This window comes from Pteropus alecto, unplaced genomic scaffold, assembly GCF_000325575.1.
Source record: "Pteropus alecto unplaced genomic scaffold, ASM32557v1 scaffold276, whole genome shotgun sequence".
In the NCBI taxonomy this organism is placed as follows: domain Eukaryota; kingdom Metazoa; phylum Chordata; class Mammalia; order Chiroptera; family Pteropodidae; genus Pteropus; species Pteropus alecto.
Genome location: NW_006438074.1, coordinates 4,732,135 through 4,744,844, shown reverse-complemented (window position 1 = coordinate 4,744,844; position 12,710 = coordinate 4,732,135). Strand labels below are relative to the sequence as shown.

The 12,710-nt window shown below is 32.6% G+C and overlaps 1 protein-coding gene and 1 pseudogene across 7 annotated transcripts in view; both read right to left on the bottom strand.

Annotated features, from left to right (window-relative positions):
* The window catches only part of GPHN (gephyrin), a 390,228-nt gene that overhangs the window by 230,266 nt on the left and 147,252 nt on the right, over window positions 1–12,710 (bottom strand). The window lies entirely within an intron of this gene.
* Window positions 933–1,051, bottom strand: LOC112482442 (annotated as a pseudogene).

Here is a 12,710-nt window from a genome sequence, read left to right as displayed (position 1 = left end):
AGGAGAGTAGCAACACTAGGTTCTGTAATGTCCTGATTTTCCAGAGTTGCTTTTCTTCTTCCTCTTCTTTTTATCAATGCAAGTTGTTCAGAAGTTATCAGACTTTTTGTAATTTTCTTTGAATAATTTTCAGATACCACAGCTTCTGCAAATTCTCTATTTTTTATTACAAAAAAATAGGTCTATATAAGGAATATTTTCCTTAATCTTCCTGACCTTCTCTGATCATCAGCAGCAAAGACAAGAAAACATCAAAGAGAAATAATAATTGTTTCAGAAGGAAGGAATCAGAAAAAAATAAAATTATGACACAGTATTCATTTCTAGCATCTCAAAATAAATCTGGCCTAAATCAGTCAGGAAAAATGTAGGTCTAGTCTTAATGTTATTTATAAAAATGTCCTCGTGTTGTTTGGAGAGGTATATCAGAAAGCTAAATAAATAATAATTAACAGAAATCCAAAACATTAGTCTGTTAAAAGCAGTAAAGAGTATTTAAAGCAAAGGACAAGTAATATGGTTCATTACCAAAACTGAAAATTTTGAATAATCATAATTGAAAATTGAATAAGTATAATTATTCAGGTGCTATCTCAGAGCAATACGAGACACTATAATGTTTAAAGCTAGTATGATATATTCTGGGCAGAAATTTTTAAAGATAAAAGGGTACTGCTTTAGGTTAAACTATAGATAATACGACAAGAGGCTAAAAAATGAGTGAGTTTTCAATCCTGGCATATTAAGATCATTCTATGGATTGCACTCAAGATTTTCTTGTTATTAAACAGAAAAAAGAACTGAAGACTAATAAGGGAGTGATAGAGATATTACCTTTTTATTTTTTCCTAGGTGAGGCAACCCTTGATTGAACTCACAGATTGCAAGGACTTTGTCAGCTTACAGTCCCTTATTTTTTATTTATTTTTCTATGCCTACAGCTCCTGGTCTTCCTAGGTGGTCTCTCATCCAAGTACTAACCAGACCTGACCCTGCTTAGCTTCCAAGATCAGACGGGATCGGGATTGTTCAGGGCAGTATGGCCGTAGACTAGGTTAGCTTTCAAAAAACAAACAAACAAACAAACAAAAAAACTCCACCACATTATACAACTCTATTTTCAATTTAGTATTCCTCAAAATAAAAGTATATTATTAATAAATAAGTTTAAAAAATGATGTTACCCTTATTATTTTCCTTTATCCCAGATCTTATCCTTTAAAATATCTACATCTTTTTCTGAATTAAAAATGTTTTTCAGAATGAATACGAGTGAAGCAAAATCTTTAAAAATTACTCATTATTGTTAAGAAAACAAGTTAAATCTGAATGTAATTTCTATTTTAGTGCTTATCTCCTGAGAACTTTGAATTTTCATAGCTGTGGTGTTAAAATAACTTTAGCAAGATATCAGGAGATGGGTGGAAAAACAGGTTACTAAAATTTATCCTAAGTGTAGCTCTTTAAAGAGATTCCTTTAAAAAAAAAAAAATCAATGTGAACACTGAGCAATAGGAATGAAGCTAACTGCTTTCAAGTTTGAAGGCACACATCAGTATAAGGACAAAGTCCTAGTTCAAATGACTTAATTATGGATTTAATTATGGATTTAATCAAATCCATAATTAAAACTACTGAATATGACTAAACTTTCTGACACCAAGAATTCAAGTGAGTTTTATTTGAAAGGGAGAATAAATTAAATTCCCAAATATTTTCAATATTAGTATATAGTTTTACTTTTAGTGGTGGGGGGATTACATTACATGTTGTTATTATATTCAAGAACAACCTCCTAACCATTAGTTATATATTTATCTCTAGCCATTCTCTACTATTCTACTATAAAATGAATAATCTTGGTTTTAGGTAATGTTGTTTATTAATAGCTACCAATGAAATCACTAATCTGTCATGGAGGCTCCAGGTATTAAAATTAAAGACATTCCTACTGGCATTTAAACTATTACCAGAATCCTTCAGCTGTGATGAGGCATTAATATAGAAGACATTCTTATTCTTGAATCAGTGATGCTTAGAAGAGGTGAAAGGATTTCCTTACATACAATTACTCTGACTTTGAACATTTTTCCTGAAGAATTAGAAGATAACAAAATTTTGTGGATAATGTTAGAAATGCATTTTTTGTTAAATATCATTTCCCCTCTCTTAGAATGTAAGCTACTTGAGAACAAAGCCTTATCTTTGTTTCACATACTCTTAACAAACTATGTGGCACAGAGCAAGCCTTTTTAACAGGTTCTGACAGAATTATTAGATATAATGAATTAACTTCTCTCCTATGCATATCGAATAGTATAAGTTTATGTACCATCTTGGGAGAATTGAGAAGACAGTCACTCAAAATAATTTTCTAAGTCTGACAGTAAGATGAGAAATCTCGGCTGAGAAAAGATGCATAGATTATATAAAATCACCAAAAAATTGAGTTAGTAAGTGAAAATATTATCAACTAATGGACTGAAAGTCTTCTTTCCTAAATCTGTTATTTAAACTCACTGAAGACAAAGACCAATTCCAACTTTTGTAACTCCTCTAAGGTATAGGATACTATGCTACACAGTTCAATGAAATAAATATTGTGTTTTACAAGTGGATTAAAACACACATGTATGCATACATTGTCTAAACTATGTCCCTAATCTACTGACTCAATCTCTGGAGGTTGGGAGCAGGAATATTTTAAGAAAAATCTGTGTAGATAGAATTTTGAGTATCTAGGACTGAGGACCACTGAATTGAAATGAATTCCTATTCCCATGGCTGGTTCCTCTAAATACAACCTGGCTGCCTCATTTCAATCCCATTATCTTCATTAAACCTTGTCTTTCAAATGCCTCTTTCTTCTCTTCTTTAAAAGTCAGCATTATTCCTTTCAAAGACATGTCATCATTATATCCTGAAGTTGGTATATTTTTTAAAATCAACCTTCTTCAGAATCATTTTTGCTATCCTTTGACCATCTCATATCTGTGTTATTTTACTTCATTCTCCCTTTCATTCTTAGAATAATTTCACTTATATGATGTACTAATAATAGGTAAATTCAGAAAGTAAAATAGAGGTTACCAGGGACTGGGGGAGGAAGGAAGAGGGAAATTAATGTTTAACAGGTACAGAGTTCCTGTTGAAATGATTTTAAAAAAGTTCTGGAATCAGATAGTGGTGATGGCTACACAAAACTGAAAGTAATAATGCCACTGAATTGTACACTTACTAGTCAAAATGGTAAATTTTATGTTATGTGTATTTTATGATAATTTTTAAAAAGTTACCGAAATGATTTTCTTGACTTTCCTAAAGTAGCCTTTTTCTTTATACTAATTTATCTCTATTAGATGAAAATAAAATTTAAAAACACTGTCCATATCTTTTTTAATATTCCTTAAATTTATGACTTTCATTTTAACGTTTTCCTTTTCTTTTTCTCTTTAATTTTTAGTAAAAATAAGATAAAATTTAATGTGGACACTCAGCATTTTCCATACTTCAAGTGCGATATTGTAGATACACACACACTTAGATACTTCAAATCTACACATACATACATGTGTATATACACATACACACCCACTTTAAGTGTCCTTGGACTCTTGAAATCGTTTGCAAATTTCACCAAAATTCTCAACTTCTTGTTTGCTCTTGCCTTTCATTTAAATATCAGTGAGTAAGACAACAAGCTTTATAGTGCAAATAACTTTTTATTCCAAGTTCTTTTTAGATGCCAAATACTCAGCAAATAATGAAAAAAATGTCAATTTTAAAAGTTTACCCACACACAAGAAAAAATAGCCTAAAAGGAGGGAAGGATAAATACATCAAAAGGATCTCTAAAGAACTGGTATTACATAAGTTATAGGGCAGCTGAGAAATTATATTTTCAAAGGAAAAAACAGAGCAGAGTGGAAAGCTACAACTAAATTTATTATTTTTAGAGATGATACTTTTAAGTTTTAAATAAAATTAATAGGAGTAATTTGTCCTCATGAAGCCCTGGAAAAATCAGGGGAAATAAATTAGGAAATAAATTTAGTATATGGATAATTATTGAAAGATCCCATTCACAAGGAACAAAAGTGCATAATATATGATATGAAAAGGCAACTGAAGCAAAGACGACAAATGATTTAGAAAAAACTTTATTCCTAAATAAAGAGAAAAATGTGGAGTTGTATAAAAAAGCAGAAAGGATGGGTGGTAGTGAGTTTAAAAGTCAGTTTAGGAGTAAACTGGACTGGACCACTAAATAGCAAAGCGTTTTTCTAAGTTTGTTTGGACAATGTGCAGGCAATACTTTTCTTGGAAATAAAATCTGATCGGGGTTACAAGACAACAGAGGAACAATGTCAGTGACTTATCAGATGCAGAGAAGTATAAAGAAGGCAATATGGGCCCATCAGCAAGTTGTAAGGCTGAGTACATAGGAGATGAATGCAATATCTCAAATTAGTTAATGGGGCAGCCATGTACAGCAAAGAGAGGAGGCAGGAGTCAAGCAAACTCAGTCAGCAGTCCAACTTAGTGGCATGAGGCAAGTAGAGATAGGTAGCAGAAGTGCTAAACAATCTGCACCTACTTATACTATTACAGGCATAGACTGGGCAGGGAAGGATCAGGCAGGCAGATGGCATAGGCCTGTGGTATAGGAGTATGGTAAGAGAGCTGATAGACAATGGTAGGCAGTTTAAAATGCTAAAATTGCAGATGGATATGGCAGTACTAGGCCATATGCTGATGGACAAAGCACCAGAGACTGAAGAATACAAATCAATCAGCAGATGAGTAAAGTGGGGCAAAAAAGTAGAGGAAAAAAATCAAAGGTAGTCAAAGCAGGAAGATAGAATAGCAGAAAAGCAATGACAGATCATCAGAAGCAGTTGGGTAGGGTAGTGAAAAGCTGTCAGCAGGGGAACAAAACACCATTCAGGAAAAAATGAGACTGAGAGTGAAGCCGTCTCCTGAATTTGGCGTCTTCCATCTAGGAAACACCGAAAAACTGCATATGAGAATCCACAAGAGAATAGCGCACAAATGGAAATAGCAGATGGATCTGAACTCTATTGCCCAGGGATACAGAATGGCCCTAGAACACAGATACATAACAATCCACAAGAAAATTAAACAGATGGGAAAAATAGGTCCAAGCATTTTTTATAATGAAAAAAATAAATAAATAAAACCAAAACACTAAAAATCATTAATCTGGAAATGATTGGCTGGGATTGAAGTCTTCGCTTACCCCTTTCTGGAGCCCACAAAATGGGAATGTTGGGAATTTCTGCAGCAGAAAAACAGAAGAGAAAAGGGATTTCTGACTCCCAGTTTGAGGAAAGCAGGTCAAATTTAGTGCTGTATGAACTGGTTCAGGGAAATAAGAACCAGCCTGAACCTTCTCCCTTCCTGGGAAAGAAAGGTTTACGAAGCCCTCACACCATCATTTCCCACAACCTCCCCTTTCACACTTACCTCCAGTGCAAACAGTTTCCAGCAAGGAGGTATTTGGGAAAATTCACTCCCATATTTACACCATAGCAAAATTTGAGGATGCCCAACTAATAGTATTTCCTGTGTAGGTCAAGTTTCTGCTTCAGTGGGATCCCTTCTACCCTTTGTGCATGAGCAAAGGAGATAAGTTACTTACTAGAAACTACCTACCTTTTTGAAATTGGATGAGAAAGGAAGCAGGGACGGTGATACCAATAAATAAATAGTAATACTAGTAAATACCTTGGTGATCTCATCAATTGTCATGGATTTTAATTCCATTAAGATGTTGATAACTCTAAAAAACATCTCTAGTTCAGACTTCTCTGAACTCCAGATGCATATATCTAACTGCCAATTTAACATCTCTGCTTAGATATCATAAAGACAGTTCAAGTTTCCATGACCAAAGTAAAACTCTTGATCTCCCTCCTCAAATCTAATTTCCCACAATCTTCTCCATTTCAGTAAATGGCAACTCCATTCTTGCAATTGCCCAAGTCAAAATACTGGGTCTTATATGTGACTTTTCTCTTTCTATTATTCCACCTGTTACCTCTACCTTCAAAATACATCAATAATATATTTCTCACTACCTCCACCTCTATCACTAATCTAAGTCACTATTATTTTTCACTTAGATTATATCAATAGTCTCCTTAATGGTTTCCCTGTTAAAACATGTAAGATCATACCAGAGCTCTGCTCCAAACTTTCCATTATACTAAGAGTGGCGTACAGGTTCTACTTGATCCATGGCTTGCTCCTTCTCCTCTTCTAGGCGTCTGTTCAAATGTCACCTTATCAATGAAAGCTTCCTTGATGGCCTTATTTAAAATTACAATCCTCTTTCCTGCCTACACAACCTATCCACCTTCCCTAATTTATTTTTATCCATAGTATTTATCATTTATAATATTACACATTTTACTTGTTTACTTATATTTGTATTACCCCACTGAAATGTAAACTCCATTGAGGTAGGAACTTTTGACTTCTTTGTTCATTGCTATATCCCCAATATCTTGAACAGTGTCTGGCATATATACAGTAGGCATTCAGGACATATTTGAGTCTGTGAAGTGTTAATTTCTTGTGGGATATCTCCTTTCTCTGTCTTAAATTCTCAGAGTATCCTTCTGAAAGCTCACATACTGTGAGTTTTTGATTAACAAAGTAGATGCTAGTACATTACAGAATAGGAATGTCCTAAATAGGGCCTGGTAAACCATAGCTAAAGGGACAAATCCTGCCTGCCGCCTGTTTTATTGCATGGTTTGCAATCTAATAGTGATCTTTACATTTTTTAATAATTGAAAAAATCAAAAGAAAAATAATATTTCATGATGTGAAAATTTTATGAAATCAAATTTCAGTGTCTATAAATAAAGTTTTATTGAGACACAGCAAAGCCCATTCATTTATATTGTCTTATGGTGGTTTTTGTACTACAGGGCTGGTGGCAGACGTGAGTAGTTATAATAAATACTATATAGTCAACAAGCCTAAAATATTTACTATCTAGACCTCTAAAGAATAAGTTTGCTGACTCCTGCCCTAAGGTCTTTTTTGTTTAGAAGGCAAAGAGTAATAACTAAAGTTTGAACAAAGATAAACTAGAGCATTATTGTAAATACTGTTGCACTTGTTGCTCAAGATATGCCTATGAGGGAAGGTGCACTTATACTAGGGTTTGCTTTCAATATTATATTAAAGCAGCTGCCTCATTTATCTAGATATTATTTAATAGTGATGGTGATATTCATTCATCTATCTATCACACAGAGCAACCTCATATTAAGGGACAGGGTACAGTATAGGTATGTCTTGAAAATGGCAAAAAGAGAGGAAATGAGAAAGGAAAGTAAAGAGGGCCCATAAATAGAATTCATATCAAAGTATCACATAATAAACCAAGTCTCTAAATACTCTGTTTAACAATAATCGGAAATTGGCATCATATGAACCTCTTTTGAACCTTACCAATTGGTTATACTACAGGGACCTTGAGATAATAGCAATCTCCTATACGACATAGTCCTGAATTAGAGCAAGCAAGAGACACATATAAGATTCTATTATATTTACCCAATATTCAAAACTAACAGCTACCTTCTCCTTGGTTCAAATGCCTACATTTTGTGAAAGTGTTTTAAAGATTTGCAAAATCTTATGCAAAATCACCTCCTAATCAAAACTAACTTATATTCTCAGTATACAAATTTTATCCTGAGAAATATTACATGAAAGGATATTATAGAATATGCTGCAATCAAATATGGAAAGGAGTGAGGGGAAAACACACTTAAATCGTCTTGATGATATCTATCACTATAATGCCATCTTCAATCTTCGAAGAGTAGAAAAATTTATTTCCTCTTATATCAATCGGTCCTTCCAACACAATCAACTGCTTCTTCTGCAATGTTGCCTTTGACCTCTGGTCTCTCTCTCTATGTGTGTGTGTCTCTCTCAGTGAAACTGACAACAGACTTCATACTTCCAATAGCTTTACTGCTTTTTTCTTCTCAGCATCTTTTGAAGAAATGGCTTCCTTCCTGTAAATTCTCATCTGTGTGCCTGTCATTAATAATTACCTGAAATGGTTACTCCTTCCATTAAACATTTGTCCTCCATTCTTAATAGCAGCCAGGGTCTTTCCAAGTCCCAATATCAGGAAATAATGCTTGTAAAATTATTAGAATAATTCCAAGTAGTTTATTTTGGCATCTGAATCTACTTTCTGATTCCCCCTCAGTTTCCTTTTTTTGGCAGGCAATAACATAGTTACAAATATTCTGCCCTACTAATACAGTGATATTATTCTAAAGAGCTCAGAGGATTTAACAGATATAAATCCATTTGTTGTCATTTTATTACATTTTGTGTGAAAACCAACCTTATATCCATTTTATAGATGGAGATCTAATATAGAAAGATGAGTACATATTTTTGATTTCAGACAATAATTAAGGAATATCCTGAATCTTCATTCTTGCACCTATATCTCTAGATAAATATACTTTTAGCACTTGTACTTGCAAAGTATTTAATGATATTTAGTTGTCAATGTCTTAGCATATATTTTATAAAACTAAAGTATCCTGATATGCCAACCTCTGTTCAGTTTATGAGAGGAGGCTTACAAGGGTGAGCTGAAAAAGTAATTTCAAGATTTTATCACTCTGACAGATTCAAGGTAAAAATCAATCTTTAACATGTTATCCTTGTTTCTTTTTATTTTTCCTACAACTATACTATTGTATATTTCAGGTCCTATCTTGCTTGATTTTTTTCCTCAGAGGAAAATTCTTTTCATATTTATTCAACTATTATCTACTTATTTATAAGCTAAAGGTCTTTCCATTTATATTGCAGGTAATAATGGCAAATATTTATGTAGCAAATAAATATCGCTTTTAGTGTTTTACTTACATTTACTCACATAATATAACTACTCTATGAGGTAAGTAGTCTTATTCTCTCCATTTTATACACAAGAAAACTGAGGTATAGGAAGTTAGGTAAAGTTGTGTAAGGTCACACACTAGTAACAAATGGATCTAGCATTCAAACCCGAGTAGTCTATGCTCTTAATCACTATATTATGCTGCCTCATAAGTAGTTAAATGGGCAACACTACTTTTCGAGTAAGAGCATGACATAGAATTTATCATAATAAGTACATTTGTATGTTTATTGGTATGATCTCTCTTTCCCAGAGGGGCCCTCCAAAAACTGGTATGGTGTAGGCATACAATTAAGAAATATACTTAAGGGAAAATGAAGATATCATTTTATTTATGGGTTCTTCATATACAAAAATTTTGTTTTTGCCTTATGCTAAAAATTCCAAAATTCTGACCTTGAGGAACAATGTGCTTTTCCCTCTGTAGTGTGGCTACGTGGAATAGGAGCCATTCAACATAAGTTTTAAATGCAATGTCACTTATTGCCCTAATTACTTCATCTAAGTGGTTAATTTTATACCTGTAACTTTTCCACTGGTACAATCATACTAAGGAGCTTCTCTTTTTAATGCATAAATAAAACAGAGAGTGAATATCTTGGAAAGTCTGTGGATGGTGGAAAAAAATAAGTGCAAAAATAATAAAAAAGTGGACCTAAGGGGAAAATGTAATATTTATCTTCAAATATTAGAAGTGCTGTCATGTAAAAGAGGAATTGCTTTTTTTATTGTGCATTGCAAAGGGCAGATTAGTACCACTGAGTAGAAATTATAAGGCATCAAGTTTCAGTTGGATTTTTCAACAGAGTTGTACAAGCACAAACTCTCAGAAGAAGTAGTAATTGTGATGTTCAGGCAAAGGTTGGGAATGAAGAAAAGCGAGCTAAGACTATGAACAGTGGTCTTTGAATTCTTCTCAAACTCATGATTTCTCTATTATTATATAGTTTGTAATTGTATATAAAACAGTAAGCTAACTTAAGATTCAACACTGACAAAATCTATGGTACGAAAATATTCCTTGTCTTGATTGTAAGATTAGTATTAACTAAAAAGGCTTCCAAACAACAAATCAACAAAATTGTAACTTGGTACTTCACTGCAGTTTAAATTTTACATATAAATAATGGTATAAATAGTCACTAGGTTGCAGATTATAACAGGACTTAAAAAATATCAAACAAGGCATTCAAATAATCTTCAAAAAGAATGACGTTAGTCCAACTTGGGAGTGTATTGATATGCAAACTTTTGAATAAATGCCAATTCTCAAAAAGGTCTATTTTTAGAGAGCCTCGATGGCATGACTTTACTGTGTCTACTGGTTGATAGTAGACTTCTGAATTCTGGCTTCCAAGGAATCTCTGAATAATAACAGTTGCTGTTTTTCATCTCTACAGATGGTACTACTCTAGCTGTTCTAAGAAAGAGATTAAAATAACATAGGTCTAGTTTTTCCATCCTTCTATGTAAAGTGAATCCTCTCTCTAGCCAGGAAGATTTTCTTAATTTTATCTTTTTCTGTAGCTTAATATACATTTTCCCTTCTTTTTTACTCCTATCATATTGCCCTCTTCTCTCCTAATCTGAATCTTGTTTTTCTCCTTCAATTACATCTTGAATTCTACTTGCATAAAAATTTCCCTGATGACGTAGCACTCTCTTAATCTTTCCCTTTAAAGAAATCTTTTGGTCTGAATTTGCTGAACATTTCTGGTACTAGGTTTATACTGTCTTGATTTGTCAAACGACTATTTTAGGAGTACACGTACTTTAACATTTGCTCAATAAAGCCCAAGGTGCTTGATAAATACTTGTTACTGGAACAAAGACTATAAATGTTTTTAGCAAGCGGGAAGGTCATAAGCATGCCTATGCTTTGTGTCATAAATTGCTTTTCGACGGACAATGCAAAATAATTATAAACACCAACATAAAGTGGACTATTACTAAAAAGCTACCCTGAATATCACATATCTTAACTGTTTTGAGGTATATTGCAAGAATTTTAAATTACAGAGGAACTAGAGACCTAAAACAAACTAATAGGTTCAGGTAAGATATCAGGAGGTTCTTAATGCACCTGCACTAATAATCCACATTTCTCATATAGATTATAGAAATTCTTACTATTGTTCCTTTGCCCCATGCTTTAACATAGTACTGGGGAAATGCTGCTTACATCTTTATTTTTTTAGATATTTTCACCATGTATGTTAGTAGCTAACAACAGATACCAGAAATACAATGGTTAATAGCAGAAATATTTAAGATTGTCATGTCTAATTAGAGGTAATAGGTAATATTAATTAGACGAGGAAGAAAAAGGTAAAGAAAAACTGAATATTTACTGACCATCTACGAAGGTCAAAGTGCCAGGCATTATACTAGATCCTTTACATACATTTTGTCACTAGCTTAGATAACTTTGGGTCAATTAATTGATCTGTTTCTCAGTATCTCCATCTTTAAAATAGACATATCAATAGTACCTGCCTTATATAACTGTTTTGAAGACTAAAAGAATTAACATATACTTAAAACAGAACCTGACATAGTAAGTGCTGTATAGTGTTACGGTTATTGGCTATGTTTATTCTTTCAATTATTAGAAAAAACAACCTTGAGAGATAGGCATTAGCTAATTTAGCAGATGAGAAAACTGAATTTTGAATAGATTAATTTGCCTTAATTTCATAGTCAGTGGTAGAGTCGAGATTCAAATTCAGGTCAGTCTGACTCTATAGTTTTAGAGTTTCCACTCTATCATATTACATCGCAATATGTTTAGACAAAAATAAGACATAAAGACATATTTCCCATGTCCAGGACTATTTCATAAAAATTATAGAAAGGGCTCCTTAAAATGGCATAAAATATAACCTTATCTGACCATAGAGGAGTGGTATATTTTATTCAATCTAGCTTAAAATATTTCAAGCATAAGGGTTTCTTGTATTCTGCTTTGTTATTGATTTCATGTTTTTGAGTTATCCTAATTATACAGAATAATTTTAAGATACTCAATCCTAGCTCAATATGGTTACTTTTAGCTTTACCATGTATAACAGGTATTTTATTTTAGTCCAAACAATCCTAGAACTATAAAATAAATATTCATAGAGTTCTAGAGTACATGATAGGCTGTCAGGGAAGTAAAAGAGAAAACTGATATATATGAAAACAACTATAAAATTTAAATGATCTATGTTAGAGATCAAATTTTCTTTCAAAAACAGAAATTATTAAACATGGTGTTTTTGCTATGCTTCTGCTATAATGTAGTAGAATTTTTCTGATTGTTAATGTCAAGTGTTAACTTATAGGTGAAGCTGGTAAATGTCAATTTTCACTGATTTTCACAAGAGTTACAAATTGAAAATCATTAACATATAGTCAGTAACTTAGGTCAATTATGTCTCCTTCCTTTTACTTACACAGTGTTCTTTTTGAAGCATTATAATGTTAGAAAGAATAATGGTTAATGACTGAATAAAATGATAACTGACTTACAGTATACTCACATCTAAAATTATGAAACATAAACTTTAACAAATTGATTATAAATCAATTTTATAAATAACTTTTTCTGTGCTTTTGTATTTTTTTGGAAAAAAAATTCCTAATCACTTAAGTGGAAACAATTTGTAGAAAGGCTTAGATAGTAATCCCTTCAAAGAAACGTAAATATTATGGGCTATTAACAGAACATAGCTTCTGGAATTCCATCTTTCCC